This window comes from Eumetopias jubatus, unplaced genomic scaffold (assembly GCF_037043125.1).
Source record: "Eumetopias jubatus isolate StellerSeaLion01/CBP00866 unplaced genomic scaffold, mEumJub1_p1.0 scaffold_2, whole genome shotgun sequence".
NCBI lineage: Eukaryota > Metazoa > Chordata > Mammalia > Carnivora > Otariidae > Eumetopias > Eumetopias jubatus.
In genome coordinates, this window is record NW_028274808.1 from 94,461,593 (window position 1) to 94,484,932 (window position 23,340).

Here is a 23,340-nt window from a genome sequence, read left to right on the forward strand (position 1 = left end):
CGTTAGTGGCTTTTTCTCTAGTTCTTTAAGGTGTAAAGTTAGTTGGTGTTTTCGGGATTTTTCTACTTTTTTGAGTGAGGCTTGGATGGCTATGTATATCCCCCTTAGGACTGCCTTTGCAGTATCCCATAGGTTTTGGACCAATGTGTTTTCAGTCTCATTGGTTTCCATGAATTGTCTAAGTTCTTCTTTGAATTCCTGGTTGACCCAAACATTCTTGAGCAGAGTAATCTTTAGCTTCCAAGAGTTTGAATGTCTTCCAAAATTTTCTTGTGATTGAGTTCCGGTTTTAAAGCATTATGGTCTGAGAATATGCAGGAGATAATCTCAATCTTTTGGTATCAGTTGAGACCTGCTTTGTGACGCAGTATGTGGTCTATTATGGAGAAAGTTCCATGTGCGCTCGAGAAGAATGAGTATTCTGTTGTTTTAGGGTGGAATGTTCTGTATATATCTATGAGGTCCATCTGGTCCAGTGTGTCATTCAAAGTTCTTGTTTCTTTATTGCTTTTCTGCTTAGATGATCTGTCTGTTGCTGAGAGTGGAGTATTGAGGTCTCCTAAAATTAACATATTGTTTTCTATATGACTCTTTATTTTGGTTAACAGTTGGCTTATGTAGATGGCGGCTCCCATGTTGGCGGTGTAGATATTTACAATTGTTAGATCTTCTTATTGAATAGACCCTTTAAGAATGATATAGTGTCCTTCTGTGTCTCTAACTACAGTCTTTAGTTTAAAATCTAAGTTGTCTGATATAAGAATTGCTATCCCAGATTTCCTTTGAGGTCCGTTGGCATGGAAGATGGATCTCCATCCCTTCACTTTCAGTCTGGATGTATCTCTAGGTTCAAAATGAGTCTCTTGTAGACAGCATATGGATGCATCCTGTCTTTTTATCCAATCTGCAACCCTGTGCCATTTTATGGGAGCATTTAGGCCATTCACGTTGAGAGTGATCATTGAAAGATATGAATAAATTGTCATCATGTTGCCTGTGAAGACCTTGTTTTTATAAATCTATAAAAATTTATCCTGTAAATTTCTTGTCCCTGTAAATTTCTTTTCTATATCACTCTTGGGGTCTTTTTTCCTTTTATAGAACCCCCCTTAATATTTCTTGCAGGACCAGCTTAGTGGTCACATATTCTTTTAGTTTCTGCTGGTCTTGGAAGCTTTGTATCTCTCCATCCATTTTAAATGACAACTTTGCCAGATAAAGTATTCTTGGCTGCATGTTCTTCTCGTTTAGTACCCTGAATATGTCTTCCTAGGCCTTTCTGGCTTGCCAGGTCTCTGTGGATAAGTCTGACGTTATTCTGTTGTTCCTCCCTCTGTACGTAAGGAATCTCTTCCCCCTAACTGTCCTTAAGATGGTTTCCTTGGTTCTAAGATTTGCGAGTTTTACTATTACATGCCAGGGTGTTGGCCTATTTTCCTTGATCTTGGGAGGGATCCTCTCTGCCTCTAGGACGTGCATGTTTGTTTCATTCCCCAGATTAGGGAAGTTCTCAGCTACGATTTGCTCAAATATATCTTCTAGTCCTCTCTCTCTCCACCCTCTCAGGGATTCCAATAATTCTGACATTGGAACATTTCATGGTGTCACTTATTTCTGATTCTATTTTCATGGATTCTGAGTTGTTTTTCCCTGGCCTCCTCTTTTCACTATTTTTCTATTAATTGGTCTTCTAGATCACTAATTTGTTCTTCTGCCTGGTTTACCCTAGCTGTTAGATTATCTAGATTAGATTGGATCTCATTGACAGCATTTTTAAGTTCTGCCAATTCAGCTTTCATTTCTGCCCTTAGAGACCCTATGTTGCCATTAATTAATATCTCCATTCTAGCTATTGTCTTCACAATTGCTAGCCTGAATTCCATCTCTGACTTCTTGATTATATCTGAATCCATTTGTAAATCTGTGACATAAGTCATAGTCTCTGAGTCTTTCCTATTTTGGGGGTTCCTCCTCCTAGTCATTCTGTTGAGAGGTGGTTGAGAGAATGTATAGAGTCCAAATTATTGACCACAACCCAAGCAAGATGCACCTGTTTTCTAGGGACCTTTGGGTTGCTGGCCTCTTGTTTTCCCTGCCTGTCTTCTGGGGTCAGGTCTGCCACAATGTTACTCAGGCAACCCTGTTTGGGCAGAGTTGCCCTGAACCCTGTGGCAGGGGGTGGGCTCAGTGAATACAGGTTTTGGGGTCTTTTGTTCTCTGGCTACTTTCTGTTGTCTCTTCTGAGAGTCAGAGCCAAAGAGACCATTTCCAACTCTCTGCCTCAGAGCAGAGAGATTGCAATCTGTTCTTCAGTGAGCTCTCCAGGCCACACTATCTCCATTTCTGTCTGTGCTGCTATAAACTGCAGCATCCTAGGTTGTGCACCCCTCTGCAGTGCTCCAAGTCCTCGCCACCAGGTTGGGACACATTTCTGCCCTTTGTGCTTCTAAAACTGCCAGCCACCCCCAGTTTGCTCGTGTGGCCCCACCACTCTGGGTTTCCATTGGGGGGCTGCCCTAAAGTCCTTTCCCCACCACTACTAGTCTGTGAGCTTCTGCCTGGCTCCCAGTGTGGGAAGCTACTGCTCACTGGTGGTGTAGGATCCCCACGGCCAGCCTCCCTCCCGCTGCCCTTTATCCTCCAATACCTGCCTGTGGAATCATGGCTCCCCACTGCCTACCTCGAAACCAACTGCCAGCGATATTCTGGTTGTAGAGACCCAAATCTATCTTCTTACATCTCAGGCTGATTTCATGGGTGTTCAGAGTGGTCTGGTAGATATCCAGCTCAATTCTGGGGACCAGTTGGAATAGGGTCTCTTATTCCTCTGCCATCTTTTTTGAAAACCCATCTCATATTTAGTCTTTCATCCATTTAGAATTTTTTGTGTATGGTGTAAGAATGTGATCCAGTTTCATTCACTATTTTGAGTTCTTTTTGTGATCAGTACTTAGCATCTCTAAAACAGTATCTCCACAAATAACTTTACTTGACATGGATTTATTTATCTCTAAATAAATTTTCTTGAAATGCAATAATTCAACTTTACCTACAATCGGATGTTAAGAGATTATTTCCATATCCAGATCTTTGTCATTACTACTACATCACTCGATGTAATAACATCAACAAAAGATGCTCATCTGACACCAGATCAAAGTCAAAGATTATTTTCTGGCAAAGAAAATAATTTAAGCAATTTCTCACTGAGAAAATCATGTGCCATGGAAAAAATATTAGGAACTTTTTTAAACATCATACAATATAATGCAGAGAATGAAACATACTAGTTATATAGTACTTTAAAATGCATTGTAAAAAGTACAGTACATCAATTATCATAAAACATAGAAACCACAAAACACCTGAAAAATTATTACAAGATTATTACAAGATTATATTCTAAATCTTATTGAGGAAGTATATAGGATTTCTCTCTTAAAACGGTCATGTTTTCCAACTAAAGTTTTTTGGTTTTTTTTTTTTGATGGTAAAAATCTAAGCTAAATAGGAAGACAGAGTGGATGAAACACCAACCAGACCAGATTAGAGTTTGGTTATCATTTGTTCCATTGTCAGAACATTAGGTAAGGCATTTAAACTTCCTGAGATTAATCTGTCTCCTTTTTGAATAGGAGAATCAGATGTACTCATTTCTAATCATTTTTAGATTCACCTTTCTATTGCTCTGTTACTCTACTTCAGATTTAGAGTCTGTTTCAACCAAACTACTTTGGTTATTTATTTATTTATTTATTTATTTATTTATTTATTTATATTTTTAAAGATTTTATTTATTTATTTGACAGAGAAAGAGAGACAACAAGAGAGGGTACACAAGCAGGGAAAGTGGGAGAGGGAGAAGCAGGCTTCCTGCAGAGCAGGGAGCCTGATGCAGGGCTAGATCCCAGACCCCAGGATCATAATCTGAGCCTAAGGCAGATGCTTAACGACTGAGCCACCCAGGTGCACCATTACTTTGGTTTTTTAAAAGCTGCTACTTAATATATTTAACTTTTTAAATTAAAAATCAATATCTTTTTTATTTTTAAAGATTTTATTTATTTATTTGAGAGAGAGAATGAGAGATAGAGAGCATGAGAGGGAAGAGGGTCAGAGGGAGAAGCAGACTCCCTGCTGAGCAGGGAGCCCGATGTGGGACTCGATCCTGGGACTCTAGGATCATGACCTGAGCCGAAGGCAGTCGTTTAACCAACTGAGTCACCCAGGCACTGAAAAATCAATATCTTTTGTCATAAAATTTACATTGGATCTTACCCTACATTGACCTAAAATAATATTTAAATTTTCCTAAATAAAATTACTAGTTCAGGACACTATCTCTGCTTGCCTCCCTCCCAAATCACTGTGTAGAAAGACATCATAATTCTCTGAAATAAAATTAGTGCTAGCTTTGCATTTTAAATTTTAAAATCTCCAATGTGTTTTTCATTTCTCTTGTACCTTGAAGCTATACAATGCCCCTTACTAATGATCTAGTATGTGGGATTGTGCCTCCAGTCTTCATGATCCTGCCTGAGCTCACAAAAAAAGGAAAATCTGCCAATATTTGGAAGCAGTGCTGAGGGAGAGCTCCTCCTGAACTCTTCTTTCTCACTCCCTCTTCCTCTTAGAAGTGTAATGTTTAAGTTATTAAAATAAATTAACATTTTAAAGATCGCCTTTTATGAATGACATGTTCTCCTGTCTCCTCTCTCCATTTGATTTAGGGCCTGGTTTCCTATAGGTCATCAGTTTGTGCATCTGTTCCCTTTGTAATAAGCACACCAGGCAGGCTCTGTCTTTATAAACAGGTTCTCTTTACCCAGTCTCTTTGGTTGTATGTGGTCCCTGCTTAGGTCTTCGACTATATTCAAATGGGGTATATGAATAAAACAAATTGTCATCTGCCATCTGCAAATTTGGAGAATTATTGGGCCTTTGTCTACAACTATTAAAAGATAATCTTTTAATCCACTGAGAATCTTATCTATTCCCCTTTGGTTAGCATCAAGAAGGAAGATAAGTATACTTCTACCCCTAACAAACTGTGGTGTTCTATTTTTGATCCTAGAGTATTTTAAGCCTCTGAGGTTCTTCTGTCTTCCAAAAGAAGTATGTTTTCTTTAGCACTTTTTACATTTGTGATAAGCCTCCTGTTTAATGGCTTCATTTGGATATTTCTCTGCTCTGAGAAGTACCACTGCAGAGATATGAATGCACATTTTTATTCACTAATGGATATTTTAAACATCATCCAACATTTCAATAACTGATAAATACAAAATATATTTCCCCTTAATTTTTTTTAAGTAAGATGATTTTTAAATATCAGAGGGAGTGGCGCTTTTAAGAAAAACATAATAAATTCTCCACTAGTGAAGCCTACCATTCAGCACAAGGACCATTACCATGACAGGACTGATTTATACAGCTGAACAAGGCCCAGAGAGTGAGTCATACTATCAAAGAGTGACCTCATTCCAAAAATCCATTTCTAAAAAACTAAACATTATCTTTCCAAAACCTGATTCTAAGAGAGCATTGAAATCCTTTAAAAAATATTTCACAATAAAAGAGATTAAAGTCCACCAAAATGGGAAGAAATGGTTCAAGGGTCATTTTTAAAATGACAAATAGTTTTCTTTTTTATATGTAAAGGCTTTAAAAGTTATTTCTATTTTTTAATCACCTTCCATGTTTTCAAAAACTTTTATCATGAACCTGGATGATATTAACTTCACAATATCAACAAAACAGTGAAAATAAGGTTACTATTCTAAAATTCAAAAATCAAATACAAATAAAGATTTTTATCACTGATTTATAATGTATAAATAATGGTCTCTAAGCTCCTTTATATAATTTGTTTAGTCAGAACAATTTCTAAGATACTTAGGATGGCAGATACTTTTAATGCCCACTTATGAGGGACCTCAACTTTTCTATCTTGCTAAAAAAATACTTTTTTTTTCAGAAATATATTTATTTCCCACATGACTTAGGGGTAGGTGATAGCCAATCCCAACTCTAAAGAGATCCTAATTAGCTTGGGCCAGTTATAGTGACAATGATGACATTTTTCTTTGTCAGGGATTGGCTTAAGGGTGGACATGTGACTTAGTTCTGGCCAATAAGACTGAAAGGGAAGTTGGCATTGAGGCTTCTGAGAAAATTTCCTTGTGAAGATTGCTGTGAGGTGATGTTGGGAAGTGCTATAGCCATTTTGCAATGATGAAGAAAAGGTACCTGATCAGAGAAATGTTAAGAATCTGATAGTATATATAATGTTATCAACCTTGCCACCTCCCATACTTGAAGACTTGCAGTTACATGAAAAATATAAATTAAAGATCACTGTTGGGACGCCTGGGTGGCTCAGTCAGTTAATCGGCTGCCCTCGGCTCAGGTCATGATCCCAGGGTCCTGAGATCAAGTCCTGCATCAGGCTCCTTGCTCAGCAGGGAGCCTGCTTCTCCCTCTGCCTGCAGCTCCCCCTGCTTGTACTCTCACTCATTGTCTCGCACATGCTCTCTCTCTCTAGCAAATAAATAAATAAAATCTTTAAAAAAGAAAAATAAAGATCGCTGGTATCTGTTACTTGGGATTGAAGATGTAATACCCGATAAGCTGAGAATATAGCTAGTTGTAATTCAGCAAGGAAGCAGTTAAAGATGCAGCAGTAATGTTTTAGCAATGGATCATTTAAAACTTAATAAGATAAGATACGAGTAAAAGAAATTCTTCGGGTGCCTGGGCAGCTCAGTTGGTTAGGCATCTGCCTTAGGCTCAGGTCATGATCCCAGGGTCCTGGGATCAAGCCCCAGGTCGGGCTCCCTGCTCAGTGGTGAGTCTACTTCTCCCGCTTGCCCCTCCACCCATTTGTACTCTCTCTTGCTCAAATAAATAAATAAAATCTTTTTAAAATTCTTAAAAATATGACACAATGTTTATCAAGCAATATTACTAAAGTGATTTTACTTTGATATCTTCAATAGAAGAAATTTTTGAAAAGATAGTGGTCAAGTTAACTCATTTTCTGTTACAGGAAAAAGCATAAAGACCATTGTATCATGGTCACATTCATTTGACAATGTCTCAGCTAAAGGTTTATTGACAATAAATTATCCAATCCATTAGAGATTCATAGATAAATGGTAGTTATGATTCAAAGTTTTAAAATTCAGACACAATTCTTGAAAAATTTTAGGAATGTTTAAAATAGGCATTATGTTTTATTCATTCATTCATTTATTCATTCTTCATCAATATCATGCATGCATGTGTTTCGTAAGTATTGACTGATGATCTATATAGCAGGGTATGTTGGATACACTGGAAAATATGAAAAAGGCTTTACTTTTTTAAAGATCACAATCTAGAGGGGGAAAAGATGTCATAAGATTCATCAATTAAATAATTATTTAATTGTGGGAAGCACTAAGATAAAGGTAGGGATTGTAGGGAAATGGATGATGAGAGTATCTGGCTTACTCTGTGGTGATTAGGGAAGTTGTCCATGAGCAATGACCAACCAAGAGGGATGGCTAACAGTGACAACAATCTGTTTCCAGGGGAGAAATATTTTATCATGTTATTCAGAATTGCTAATAATATGGTGATGATAAATAATGGCGATAATGAAAAGCAGACCAAACCTTTGGTTGGTTTTATTATTGTTTTAAAATCTCAAGATTTTCCATAGGTAAGAGATACCCCTTATTGTCTGTGGCCTGGACTGGTCTTTATCCCTGTCCTGCCCTTGGTAAACACTGTCCATGAGGTGTGACTGATAGAGTGATATCTTCACAGAACTTTCAACCGTGTGAGTTAGGGAAATACCAGGATCCATGTCATTCATCTGTCATATTGAAGGGGCTCTGTTTAAGAACTATAAATGAATTTTAAATGTGGATATTGAGACTCTTCAATTTCTTATATTCTGTTTTTCCCTAAGAGTCCTGTCCTGTTCCTGCTCCACCACCCCACCCTTTTTCAGGTTGCCATAAGGTCCCTCTGCAATATGACAATGATGTATATTAAGAGGACATATGCACACATATACATTTATCTGTTCTATTTTCAGATCAAGTTATACACACACACATACACACAATCTTTTGAAAGAATTTTTTGAGATATTAGATTAGAAGGATTTTGGTTCATTCTGGTTTACAAACTTCTTATATTAGATAAATTTTTGTTTGCTGGACTAGTGCATTTAATGAAAAACATCATAACTACAGAGACAAATGAATGACTGACAACTTAGTTTTTATTAAAATCTAGAACTAGGATTATATTCTGCAGAAAAGTTCTAATTTTTTAGACATCTTGCCTTGTCATTCTTACTTTGACCAAATTTTCTGTATAATGCATATTGTTTTAAACTAGTGTTAGTTTTTTTCAAATTTAAACATAAAATTTTAGCTGAAAATATATTTCCATTTTTTGTTGATGCAACTTTTAGGTCTGTATAATTTCCATATTTTTAAACTGTACCAAATTATAGGTTTTAAATATCCATAAGTTGACAATTAAAAAAAGTATAATGGTCAAATGTGCTTATTGTAGTCAGAAACATGAATATTGATGCCCCAAATAGATTAATATCTTGCATATATGAAATAAAAGATTGTCTTCTTAAGGGTCTAATATTAATACATATTAATATAAACAATTTTGAACAATTAAATATACATATGCAATCAAAAGGAAAAGTAATCATTTTTAAATTGAACAAGAAAATCAGTTTTGTTATTTAAAAAATCTTTATGCAGAATGAATTTTAGTTCTATTTTTAGCCTTTTATAATTAGGAGACAATTTAATCAGTACAAATAAGTCATACTATTAGTGTCAATCTCATTGCATATTTGGAAAAAAATGGAGTTAATTATAGAGACGTGCTAAATGGAATAGAAATATGTAAGAGTTTTGAGAACGTTAATTTTTTTTTAGATGCTAAGAATCTATTTTAAAATGCATGCTTTTAAAGATCAACTCTATTTTACAATGGTGTAAAAGGAAGTTTGAACACCAAACCACCTTTAGATAAATTTCATACCCTAAATAGAATTTTTAACTCTTTGGGTTTCAATATTTGTTAATAATTGCATATCTTATACAGTAACTGAACTTCTTCCTGTAAATCATTTGTCTCAACATCAAAACTATTGGCATTTTGGACCAGATAATCTTTGTTGTTGGGGGCCATCCTGTGCATTATAGGATGTTTAGCAGTGTCTTTGGATTCTATCCCCAGGTGCAGTAGCACTGGCCCTTCCCAGATGTGATAGCAAAAAGTCTCCAGACATCAACAAATGTCCCTTGGTTGAGAACCACTGCTCAAAATGCTGTGGGGAGACAAAATAAGAAGAGAGGGGGACAAAAGCACAAGCTATCACAAGAGAATAACTCTTAAGTGCTAATTATAAACAACAGTTAGCAATAAATATTTTAGATCATTTTCTTTTTGTTTTTCAGGCAATGTACAAAGCTCCAGGAGTATCATAGCTGAAAACCAACCAGAATGTTTTTTTTGTTTTTTTTAAAGCTGGGATGAGAAGTTCCCTAAGGAAACTTCTAACTTAGGGCCTGAGGACAGAATATTGTATAGGGCTTTAGCAGGAGATTCAAATTTCAGTCAAAATTCAGCCAGTTTGGGAAATAGAGATATTATCTTGCAAGTAGCATTCATTGTTTGGACAAACTGGATTTTATCCAGGGAAATGGTGAGAGATAGTTAGGGACCAAATGTCAGAAGCCAATGTGGGTAGAGAGGAACAGCTGCAGGGCATAAAGACACGAGAGGGCCACAGTGGAAAGTTCTCAGCCCTTCGATCTAAGATCCTTCAGTGTCTCCCCAATGTGTACTTGATACAGTACAATAATGCAATTTTGATGGCTGTAGTGAATTTCACTGGTAGTAAGTTATAACTTTGGGTTCTCTTTTCAGTAATATTGATAGTTTTTCTCTGGCCCTACAATCTCTGCATACTTGGTTCCCCTACCAGAATTGATAGATCTGTTAAATATAAAGTAGGAATTTGTTTTGAAGGAATTGTACTTTCAATCTGTAAGAAGATGGTAATGCACTTGTAAGATTGAACACCCAGATGTAATTAATTTTCATTAATTCAAAATTCTATAATATCCTTGACAAGAGGAACCATGTTTTTACAGTTTACAGTATTTTATGTCATTAGCCTGTTTCATAAGTGAATGAGTGAATGAATAAAAATATCAGAGGATAGGCCTATTTGCCAGGTTTTCCCACTATGGGCCATAAAATTTTGTTTCTTATTTCCAGGTAGAGTAAAGCTAGCTAAGTTGTAGATATTAATTGATAGATAGATATAAAACAAAATCTGAGAGTTCTTTAAACTTAGAATTTCATCTAGATGACAAAAATATGGCTAAGAACAACTGTATCCTTACTCTCCAATTGGGACTATATATTATTTACCATTCAAGTCACACACAGTAAACTGAGAGGAATTTGATTTGATTCTATTATATTTTTAGGCAATATGATTTAATAACTGAGAATACATTTGTGACTCAACCATTTACTAGCTTTTTGTTTGTTTGTTTCTCTGGTATGTTTCCATTTTTTTTTTAACTAGAGATTCTATATTCCACCATAGGATTGTTTTGAGTATCAAATAAGATAATTCAAGTAAAATACTTAATTCACTGCTTACCATATTGCCAAATATTTATTCAAATATTAACAAGTTAAGAGTCCAGTTTGCTGAGAGTTTACTGTCCATCCTGAAGAACAGAAAACAACCATTAATCATTGCTGGCCAATACTTGAGCATAATCAAAACTGCATTTTTCTTGCTTCAAATTCTGTGACTCCTATTCTGCAAACCCACAATGCTCTTGTTCCTCACTGTCTGGTTCCCATTGCCCCTACTTGACGTTCTTATAATATTTGTAGTCTTTAAAATTTAAATGCTAGGTAAACAGTCACTTTATCAACTAAAAGTTTGTTTTGATTTTCATGGAAGGTTTGCATTATTCTGCTTGTGTTAATGAAACAATGCATGCCTTCCTGGCTGACTAAGCAGAAATGCTTGCACAGTGCTTCACTCACTCTCTTTAAGCTCATCTCTTCCTTCTCTCACATTCAGCTGGGCACCTCCTATACAATACCAATACCGAGTCTAAAAGTGGGTCAAGATGTCGTTACTCACATATATATCTGTCACTCCACATGGTTGCAGTGGAATCTCCAAGGCATTTTAATGTCAGCCTAACTATGATGATGAAAACTCATCTTTCCTACATTATTTTGCCCATGTCTATCTGAATAAGGGCAAGAAGAATGAAAAGCAATTACATAACTTAGGTCACCACAGTTCTTTGCACATAAATAGATTCATTTATAAGCACAGTAGGACTCCTTATGATCATAAAGAATGGTACTGACCAGGTTCAGGAGGACTGAAATCAATTTTGGAGGGCATATAGAGCCCAGTATGATGTTTTATAGTGAGAGAAAATGGACTATATTGTCATAGATTTCAACTGAAAAGTAGTGGAATCATGGAAATTGTAACATAAACAACACACAAACAAGCATCAGACTGATTTTAAAATGTCTCCTTGTATGTTCTATTGATTTTTCATTATTATGACCTTATTCTTAAACCTGCTTGGTTGTGATCCTAATTTTCTACTCAATCTTTGTTTAGATCCCACTGAGATAGTGATATAGTGTGATTATTCAGAAAGGCACAGGAAAGAGGAGATTAAGACTCCCTGCTAATGAGAACAAGGGAAGGAAAGAGAAATGTGCCAATCTAAGTGTTCTACCTGTAAATTGAACTGCCAGACAAGAGGAAATAAATAATGCTTCACCACAAATCTCTTTCTGATGAAAAAAAAAAGGAATAAAAATAAATATAAAGAAAAACAAACAGAACAGCTCAACTTCAGGGAAGCAGTATAAATTTATCATATCTTTAACAATAATATCATAAATGTTAAATTATCTTCAGATTATTATCTTATATAGCTATAAGCAAAACATCATTTTCTGAAAAATGTAATTACTTTGTAAGAATCTAAATATAACATACTTCATATATACATGTATTAGTTTCATTTTAATTATGATATTTATTACAGTCTATAAGTATAAAGGGGAAGTTAATTGCAATACAGTATTATTTATATTTACATATGAAATAGTACAATAAATTATTATAAATAAGGATTTATTCTTATAGTATGAGGCTTTTAATGAATAATGAAAATAAACAATGACAGACGTTATAGCTTCTGAAATACATATATATGCATATATATTTCTATATCATCCGCCTGATAACCTTTATATTTATTTATTTATTTATATATTTTTTAAAGATTTTATTTATTTATTTGACAGGGAGAGAGACAGTGAGAGAGAGAACGCAAGCAGGGGAAGTGGGAGAGGGAGAAGCAGGCTTTCTGCCGAGCAGGGAGACCAATGCGGGGCTCGAACCCAGGACCCTGGGACCATGACCTGAGCTGAAGGCAGATGCTTAACCGACTGAGCCGCCCAGGTACCCCTATATTTATTTTTGTATAAACTCTTAATCTCTGTTCATTTTCTTTGATCCTCCTTAAAATATCTCTAATATAATAGTACAATGTAAATAGCTGTATTTTATTTTATTTTATTTTATTTATTTGTTTATTTTTTAACTTTTTTTTAAATTTATTCGAGAGAGAAAGAGGAGGGAAGGGGTAGAGGGAGAAGCAGAGTCCCTGCTGAGCAAGGAGCCCAATTTGGGCCTACATCACAGGACCCCGGGATTATGACTTGAGCCAAAGGCAGACTCTTAACCAACTGAGCCACCCAGGTGCCCCAATAGCTGCAGTTTAAAAGTGGATTGTACTATAAGCACTATCGACATTCTAAAATCTTTCAACTATTCAGATACTTAGAAAAGCATATTTCTAAATGTTAATTATATTGAGAAATTCTCTTCCATTTGGTTTCTCAATTTAAAATGGGTATCATATGAATATTAATTAAATCCAACTGTACTGATGTATTACTTAGTTTTCATTTCCTTTCAAAATTAAGTTTTCATTGGCATTAATTTGATATTTAAGAAAAGTTTAAAGTTCTTTAGCCACTTTCTTTGAATGGGTTACCAAGTTAGTAGACATGAACAGGATTTGAGTTGTACTGGACAGAGATGGCCAAGAAATATGTTTTGATGTTATATTAATTGCACACATCTGAGTGAACCAAACAATTTCAGCAAGCTTCTGCTTGTGTGGCAGTGTGATATGGTCACTAAGGATGATGACTCTGGAATCAGATGGATATAGTTTGGAAACCACTCTGGAGCTTCCTAGATTTGTGAACTTGGTCAAGTTGTTTAATCTCTTTAAGCCTTGGATTCTCTACCTGTATTGCTAACAATAATATCTACTTTATATGGAAGTTATGAGGCTGGCATGACAAGTCTGGAGTGCTTGCATGGGAGGTTAATTATGGCATCATAGACTTTTAATACTGGGTAAATACTTTGGATATAACTCCTTTCATGAATATAATATTCTCCTTAAAAAATGTCTCTGACAGATCTTACAAATTGTCTAACATATAGAGTACTGACATGTTTCCTAATGTGAATTTCTGAATTATGGGCTTCTATAAATATACATATAAAATAGAAAATATATACTACTAACAGTGTAGGAGGGTTCCCCTTTCTCTGCATCCCCGTCAACATCTGTCATTCCCTGACTTGTTAATTTTAGCCATTCTGACTGGTGTGAGGTGATATCGAATGCAAGCTGGTGCAGCCACTCTAGAAAAGAGTATGGAGGTTCCTCAAAAAGTTGAAAATAGAGCTACCATATGATCCAGCAATTGCACTACTGGGTATTTACCCCAAAGATACAAATGTAGGGATCCGAAGGGGTATGTGCACCCCAATATTTATAGCAGCAATGTCCACAATAGCCAAACTGTGGAAAGAGCCAAGATGTTCATCAACAGATGAATGGATAAAGAAGATGTGGTATATATACACAATGGAATATTATGCAGCCATCAAAAGGAATGAAATCTTGTCATTTGCAATGACGTGGATGGAACTGGAGGCTGTTATGCTGAGTGAAATAAGTCAATCAGAGAAAGACATGTATCATGTGACCTCAGTGATATGAGAAATTCTTAATCTCAGGAAACAAACTAAGGGATGCTGGAGTGGTGGGGGTGGGAGGGATGGGGTGGCTGGGTGATAGACATTGGGGAGGGTATGTGCTATGGTGAGCGCTGTGACTTGTGTAAGACTTGAATCACAGACCTGTACCTCTGAAACAAATACATTATATGTTAAAAAAAAAAGAAGAAGAAGAAGAAGATAGCAGGAGGGGAAGAATTAAGGGGTGGAAATCGGAGAGGGAGATGAACCATGAGAGACGATGGACTCTGAAAGACAAACTGAGGGTTCTAGAGGGGAGAGGGGTGGGAGGATGGGTTAGCCTGGTGATGGGTATTAAAGAGGGCACGTTCTGCCTGGAGCACTGGGTGTTATACACAAGCAATGAATCATGGAACACTACATCAAAAACTAATGATGTAATGTATGGTGATTAACATAACATAATAATAAAGTGATATCAAAAAAAAGAAAATATATACTACTTTTTTAAAAGGGAAAACTAAATTAGAGAAAACCAAAACCAGATTTTAGTGTTATGGACACCAACAACGCTTTGAATCTATTTATCAAGTCATTAAATTGATATTTTCTGTTAATTTGGGAAAAGTGGAAGAATTTTCAGTTGCAATAAATTGTAAACATGCTAAAACTTCATAAAGTAATTTGTACAAATATATATATATATATATCTACACCCTTTAACATGTTAATATTTTTCTCATACTTAACTGTATTTTATTTTTTGTAAAGAATAAAATGATGCAAATATGGTTAATGCTATCTTATCCCCTTCATCCTTCTCAGAGGTCACTTTTACCCTGGGTTGAATCCACACTTGCTTTTCTTTTTTTTCTATATTTATTTTAAATAACATATATTATTGGTAGTAGTATATGTATGTATGTATATATATATATATATATGTAGTCATGTGGAGGTATTTTAATCTTTAATACAGGTTATCTTAATTTATGAATCTTTTTGTAATAATTTTATTTAATTCACCATTCTTCTTTCCAGATCTATCCATGTTGACAGATATATAGATACAGCTATTTTAACTATTGTAAATTATTCTATTATATGATTCAATTACAATTTTGTATTCATTCCCATATTCGTGGACATTTAGGTTGTTTCTAATTTTTATATGTTGTCAGTGACACTGCAGTGAGTATCTCCTCTTCATGATCTAAATTTTCTCTAGAATATATATATTTTTATTATATATATGTATACATACACAGACACATAAGTGTATATACTTAATATACTTAGTACATGTAGACTTGTTTGTTAGGGATAGGCATGGTTTCAACTTTACAGTTATTTCTAACTTCTCTTCAAAGGGATTGTACAAATTCACATGCCCCCATATGTAAAAGTTTCTTTACCTTCATAATCTCTCTCATTCATATTTCCTACTTTTTGGGTTTTGTTTTGTTTTTGTTTTTAAGATTGTATTTATTTATTTGAAAGAGAGCAAGAGAGCATGACAGTGTGAGAGCACAAGCAGGGGAGAGAGGCAGAGACAAGGCAAAGGGAGAAGCAGACTCCCGCTGAGCAGCGAGCCCAATACAGGGCTGGATCCCAGGACCCTGAGATCATTGACCTGAGCAGAAGGCAGACGCTTAACCCACTGAGTCAGTCAGACGCCCGTCCACATTTTTTTTTTTTTTTTGCAAATGACTTAAATGCTACTTTATCATAAAATAAGGGTTTTTGGTTTTTGTTTTTAAGGATTTTATTTATTTATTTGACAGAGAGAGCATAAGCAGGTGGAGCAGCAAAGGGAGAGGGAGAAGCAGGCTCTCTGCTGAGTTGGGACCCCATGCGGGGCTGGGTCCCAGGACCCTGAGATCATGACCCGAGCAGAAGGCAGACACTTAACAGACAGTAGGCACCCCCCTACTTTTTGTTTTTAACTGTGTTGTGCCTCAAACCTTCAGGTAATTTAGACTGCTCTTTAATTTTTCTTCTATAAAATTGGGATATTTGTATCTGTAAAAATTATCTATAATTAAAACGATAAACTAAATTTAAATATATTTAACTTTCTCATTTACTATCAGGGGAAAAAGCAATCAAAACACTAACATCAAAAATTGTATTTTGAGCTATCTAAATCTCTATACGTCATTAAGACACTTCCAAGGTAGATTGGTTGACTGCATATTCAACCAGTCAGTTAACAATGTTTATTGAGCTCTTAATTTTGGTTCCCAAATCTTGGTGGTATATATGGGAAAAGAAAAAGTTCATGGTCCTTATCTTTATGTGGTATAGTTATCTGGTCTAATATCTGAAAGAGTAAACTGTATACTAAGCAGCTGTATATGGAAGGAATGGGAAAACCAGTCTTTGCTTAGCAGTATTTTAGAATCTAACATACTTAGGAGGAAAATAAGTTTAAAAAAAATCATATATAATTAAATCTGAAATTAAGTATTATAAATTCAGTTCCTGATTCCACGACCTCTTAGCTGTATAAACCTTGGCAAGTTCCTTAAACCTCTCTGTGCTTTACATGCCTCAACTTTTAAAATTGGGATGCTTCATGTAACTATTATAAAACCTGATTGAGTTAATACATAGAAAGTATTGACAAAGGGATCTCACACATAGTGCTATAAAATTCTATTATTATAGAATTTTTATAGTAAAATATTAACTATCTTAAGATATCTCTCTAACCATTTCCGAGTTTCATAGTTCTCTGTTCATCTGTAACTTCATTACAACCCATTGTCCAGTAGCTCTTTTGAAAATACAACTCCAATAACTACCGACCACCACCTCAGGGCTTTAACTTTCTTCCTCAGTCTTTAGCTCACAGGTTCCAGTGGGTTTCTTGTGTTCCTTAATCATTCGAAGGCCTTTCAAGCTTCTGATCCCATGCACTGGCTAGTCCCTCTGCTTTTTCCTGGATGTACACTTGGTTTGCTCCCTCACAGTCTTAAGAATTCCGATCAAATGCTACTTCTTCAGAAAGTCTTCAGCTGATAGCATACTTCAAGTACCCCCATCCCCCACCTTGTCAGGTATCCTTAATGTATAGTTTGTTAATAGAAGTACACTTTAGGAAACACTGTATTTATCAACTCTATCTTGTAAGCATATTTTTATATTTACTTATAGATAAATATTTAGACCCAGGAAAACTGCAACCAAATTGCATATTAAATCAGTTAATATGCCCAATGGCTATTTCAACAGGCCCAGGAGTGAATGAAAACTGTATATATTTTTTAAAAAACAGAAATAACAGGGTGGCTCGTTCAGTGATCTCAGGGTTGTAAGTTCAAGTCCACTTTGGGTGTAGAGATTACTTAAAAATAAAATCTCAAAAAAACGGGGGGCAACTGGGTGGCTCACTTGGTTAAGCTTTTGACTCTAGATTTTGGCTCAGGGGCTCAGGTCATGATCTCAGGGTCATGAAATAGAGACCACGTCAGGCTCTATGCAGAGTCTTCTTGGGATTCTCTCTCTCCCTTTCTTTCTGCCTCTCCCCCACCCACCCCCTTTTGCTCTCTTGCATGTGCTCTCTCTCTCTCAAAAAGAAAAGAAAGAACAGTATCTAAAGCATATTATCTCATTCACTGCAGAATTGCTTCAGCAAAATTTAATATTTCCTATAATATAGAAAGAGAGGTTGCTTGATGTTTTCTAAAGGCTGTTTAGTTCAAACAAGAATTCCATATGTTTTTATTTTACATTTCACAGATTCCAATAGCACAATAAATCAATGATGTAGCCATAAGCTCACCTTTTAGTTTGATTTTGAACCTTTTTTCTATAATTATTTTATTAAAATTCCAGACAGATTGTATTTATTTCTTTCAAAAATCACTCTTTATTCCTACATATAAAAATTTAGCATATATGTATAAAATTATGATACAGTGAGATGTCATGTTTCCTTTAAGATATATAAACTAAATGTAGATTTTAATACTGAATTTTATATTTTGTTTACAATGAAGTTTTTATAAGTATCTAAATAATTACAGACCTTTTTTCAAAGAAACAAGGTCCAGATTGTATATTTTATGTACCCTGATGACTTTATATTCCCCAAATGGCCCATCATTTTATTCATAATTGATTATGGAATATGATACGGAATTACTTAAGAATTTCAAATTTGATGCTTGGGAAATTGGCCACCATTTAGCTCAGACTCCATAGGTTGTGGAACCACATTTTAAGACAATTAATACCCCAGTTATTTGGGTTTATGGTATATTAAGTTTTAATTTACTTAAAAGTAAAACAACAAGAAAGTGAAACATTTATTTTAATTACAAAAAAGCTAAATTGTATTTGTGTTCATTTTCTATCATTTTAAGGCCAAAAGAATCTTTCACGGGGAAAATATTCAAATTACCATAAACTTACATATTTTGTTTATAGCTATAAATTAAATATCAACTACAAGCAAACTGCATTTTAAACATTAATTAAAAATTGCAGACTTACAGCGGATGGCAGAAAGGGCTTCAAGTTAATTTAGCTCTTTTAATTCAATCTGACTGACTTAATTATGCTGCCATACTTGGTTGAAACAAATATTTTTTCTTTCTTTTGATGAATTTAAAATATACAAAACTTTACTATTTTTTTCCTGAAATAATGTAACAATTCATAGTAGATTTTAAGTATTATTGACATGTTATGTAAAAATGCAGAATAATGATCTAATTTGTTAAATGCCACCATATAGTCATTTCATTTATATCTATAAGCTATTTTCTCCAGGTTATGAATTAAAGACTATTTGTGTCTCACAGAAGGCCTGTGCTAAAACATAATAAATGAAAAATAGTAAGTTTTGCATCTAATTTTTATTTTTTGAATTTAGACAAGGTTTTGCTCATGTTCTTTCTGTTTTATTTGTTGGCCAAGCTGAGAGGCTCTATACAGAAACATATTTTATATTAAGCTAGACCCTCTCTAGAGGATGACCGAGCATTTTAGGTTTTATTTTCATCTTTTCTTACCTTTCCAAAACCAAGTTTCATTATCTTGCCCACCAATGATACTGAGATTTCAGTAATTCATATCTCAGAGACAAGTATCCAAGACATCCTACCCTGACCCACACTTATGTGCCAATTATGTGTGGCAGGAAAGAATTATTTTTATCATATTAATTATTGCTGATAACTTTTCTGGTTCAGAACAGAAGCCAGTGGGAAAATATCTAAAATTTGGTACTTTTAAACTTCACTCCAAACTCCACCAAAGACAGCTGTCTAGGCCTACAATTTAGAAAGCCACATTGAAGTCAGATCAATCTACCTTGTAATGAATATTGCATCTTCATGACACCACACAGGGCAGTCAACTTGTGGTTAGGATTTGAACGTAGTGAACTTTAGTCACCTGGATCACTACACGTTAGAATGACTGGAATCATAGAGCCTTAAAGGTGGAAGAAAATGTAAAGATTTTTTCTTCGGGGAAAATAGAAATTTCACCACAAAGAGTATTTCTAAGTGATATAGTTTGTTAGTGGCAGACAAGAATAAAAAAATTGCTTAGTTGACACTGAGGCCAAGGAACTAAAGACAATGTCAGCAATTTAAAAAAAAATGATATTCATATATAAGGCTTTAGTAACAGTTAGTCACAGACATTGATTCCATCTTTCTTACATGAATGTCTCTAATCAGATGACTGTAACCACATTCTCCTTGGCCAGCTTTGACATAACCATAAGTTATTTACTCATCAGATAAGTCTGGTCATGAATCCAATGAAAAGTGCCATAAAAGCAGCATTAATTCATACTATGCATTTCTCTTCTCTTTCATACCCATTGTCATTATCCTCCCACAACATTTAAACTAATTCTAATTGATGGATTCCATCAGCAAATTAAAAAACAATACTCTAGACTTCAGTGATGAAAAACATACAGCGTAAAACAATATGTTCTTTGGAAATGCAGCACTTTGTTATCTTTATGGTGCAGAATGAAAGATAAATTAAGGGAAGAATGCTGTGCAAGCCTTTTTTATTGCTTTTATGATAATAAGAAGATAGTTCGTATTTGTTTTGATTGGGTGGTACAAATACATTGTCCTGCTACAATTTATTGATTTGGTTAAAAATCAGTGGATGCCTGATTCAAAACTTACAGGTGTTTCCTACTGATAGTTTACATTTGCAATTTAAATTGCATTTATAAGCTTAAAAGCTCATCCACAACTACAGTGTTTGATTCTCTAAAGAACAACCTACATTTCATGAAGTAATTTTTTATTACCATTCAGTTGTAATTCATACCATAATCTTTTTTAATAAGGAGGTAAGTGTCATTTATTGTGAAGAAAGTTAGGATGAGAAACTGATTACAAAGTAATATTTATTGGAGGCAAGGGAAAAATCACAACAGTATTTTACATGTTCTTAAAGTTTGAGAAGAAAATTGAATCTTTCCATTGTGATACTGAGGGTGTAAATAAAAGCTCTCTCCGTTTTTATGCAAACTTCCCTTTGTGTTGCTTCTGTCTGAAATCCAGATTTGAGGTATAATTGTAGCAGAACTACTCAAGAAACCCATTTATAAAGATGATTCCTGGCAAAACACAAAAAAATCCAAGTGTTTCCCAATATTCAGTGTCATAAGCCCAAGATGACATTGGATTGGAAAGCAACCTTCACTCTTCTTGAAGCAAGCTGGCACAGTGATTCTGACTGAAACCATCTCTAATCTGTCTCTGTAATGTTTCTCTAACACTGGAGATATTTCTACTGACTGCTGAAATGTACATCCATGCTTGTTTCAAGTACTGCCGTTGATTGGAAAGCACCATTATAAGTCTAAAACATATATTTTAAAACTCTATGTTGTTGCCCTGAGTAAAATGTACATGAGTTATCACTAATAATTTTCTCATTAATTGTGGAGAATAATGATGCATAGACAGTGTTAGAAGATAGTGTTACTGAAAAATCTTCTATCTTTCCTTAGAGGTGCTTTAACCAACAGTAGCAGAAATTTTCCTAAAATAATTCAGAAATGATCCTGATCTCTTTAATCTCTGGTTATTTTTTTTTTTTTTGACTGTATAGTAGCCTTATTTCAATTGAAGAACAAAACCCTGAATTCTCTTTCCGAAGCTATTGATTTTTCTGTTTGAAAAAAGAAGTTGAGGGTGGCAACCAGCAATCCTCAGATTTTCCTCCATTTTTATGCCAGAGACATATGCACATTTTAACTTAAATGGCAGGATTCTATAGCTATTGATAGAAATTAAATATGAAGGGTTGTGAGCAAGGATTGCAAAAATTTTTTCTAAGTTTTTGCTTATCTTTGCTGATGTAAAGAAGTTGAATTATCATTATATGTGGGATTATAATGTGTTTATGGTGGGACAGTGGTAATATCTCTTAATCTTGAGCCTCCTTGTCAACCTTCTCAATTTCCATCTCTCATCTTCATTATCAGGCTTTGAGATCAGAAGCATTCCTTTCTTCCTCAAGTATGTGTCACCACCAAACCTCTCTTCATGGTGCCTATTTCTGTGAAATATTTCATAGTAAAAATTAGCCTGAACACTGCAATTTACTAGTGTCTTCAAAGTTCCAGATTACTAATACTTTAGAGGGGAGTTACAAGACAATTTCCAAGTTCACATTCAAAGGAATGGTAGAATCTGATCATGGTTTTTGCTTGGATTGTAGATCATCAGAACATAGTGATAGATACTTTTTTTTCTTTCTTTCTTTTTTTTTTTTTTTGGTAGTCATTATGGAACACTTAATTCTGGTTTGCAAATATCGTAAACTTAGCCAGTACATGGCTACACTGTGTAAATATGACCAAAAGGTCAGAACCTTACCTTATCTCTCCCTGCAGGGTTTTATTTATTTAGTTAGTTATTAACATGTAATGTATTATTTGTTTCAGGGGTACAGGTCTGTGATCCATTAGTCTTACACAATTCACAGTACTCACCATAGAACATACCCTCCCCAACACTCCAGCAACCCTCAGTTTGTTTCCTGAGATTAAGAGTCTCTTATGGTTTGTCTCCCTCTCTGGTTTTGTCTTGTTTCATTTTTCCCTCCCTTCCCCTATGATCCTCTGTCTTGTTTCTCAAATTCCTCATATCAGTGAGATCATATGATAATTGTCTTTCTCTGATTGACTTATTTTTGTTAGCATAATACCCTCTAGTTCCCTGCATGTTGTTGCAAATGGCAAGATTTCATTTTTTTGATGGCTGCATAATATTTCATTATATATAATACCACATTTTCTTTATCCATTCATCTGTTGATGGACATCTAGGCTCTTTCCACAGTTTGACTATTGTGGACATTGCTGCTACAAATTGGGGTGGATGTGCCCATTCTGATCCCTACAATTGTATCTTTGGGGTAAATACCCTGTAGTGCAGTTGCTGGGTCATATGGTAGCTCTATTTTCAACTTTTTGAGGAACCTCCATACTGTTTTCCAGAGTGGCTGCACCAACTTGCATTCCTACCAACAGTGTAGGAGGGTTCCCCTTTCTCCACATCCTTGCCAACACCTGTCGTTTCCTGACTTGTTAATTTTAACCATTCTGACTGGTGTGAGGTGGTATCTCATGGAGGTTTTGATTTGGATTTCCCTGATGCCGAGCGATGTTTAGCACTTTTTCATGTGTCTGTTGGCCTTTTGGATGTCTTCTTTGGAAAAATGTCTGTTCATGTCTTCTGCCCATTTCTTGATTGGATTATTTGTTCTCTGGGTGTTGACTTTGATACGTTCTTTATAGATTTTGGATACTAGCCCTTTATCTGATATGCCATTTGCAAATATCTTCTCCCATTCTGTCGGTTGTCTTCTTGTTTTGTCGATTGTTTCCTTTACTGTGCAAAAGCTTTTTATCTTGATGAAGTGTTTGGTGATGTTTCTAGGAAGAAGTTGCTGTGGCTGAGGTCGAAGAGGTTGCTGCCTGTGTTCTCCTCCAGGGTTTTGATTGATTCCTGTCTCACATTGAGGTCTTTCATCCATTCTGTGTCTATTTTTGTGTGTGGTGTAAGAAAATGGTCCAGTTTCGTTTTTCTGCATGTGGCTATCCAATTTTCCCAACACCATTTGTTGAAGAGACTGTCTTTTTTCCATTGGACATTCTTTCCTGCTTTGTCAAAGATTAGTAG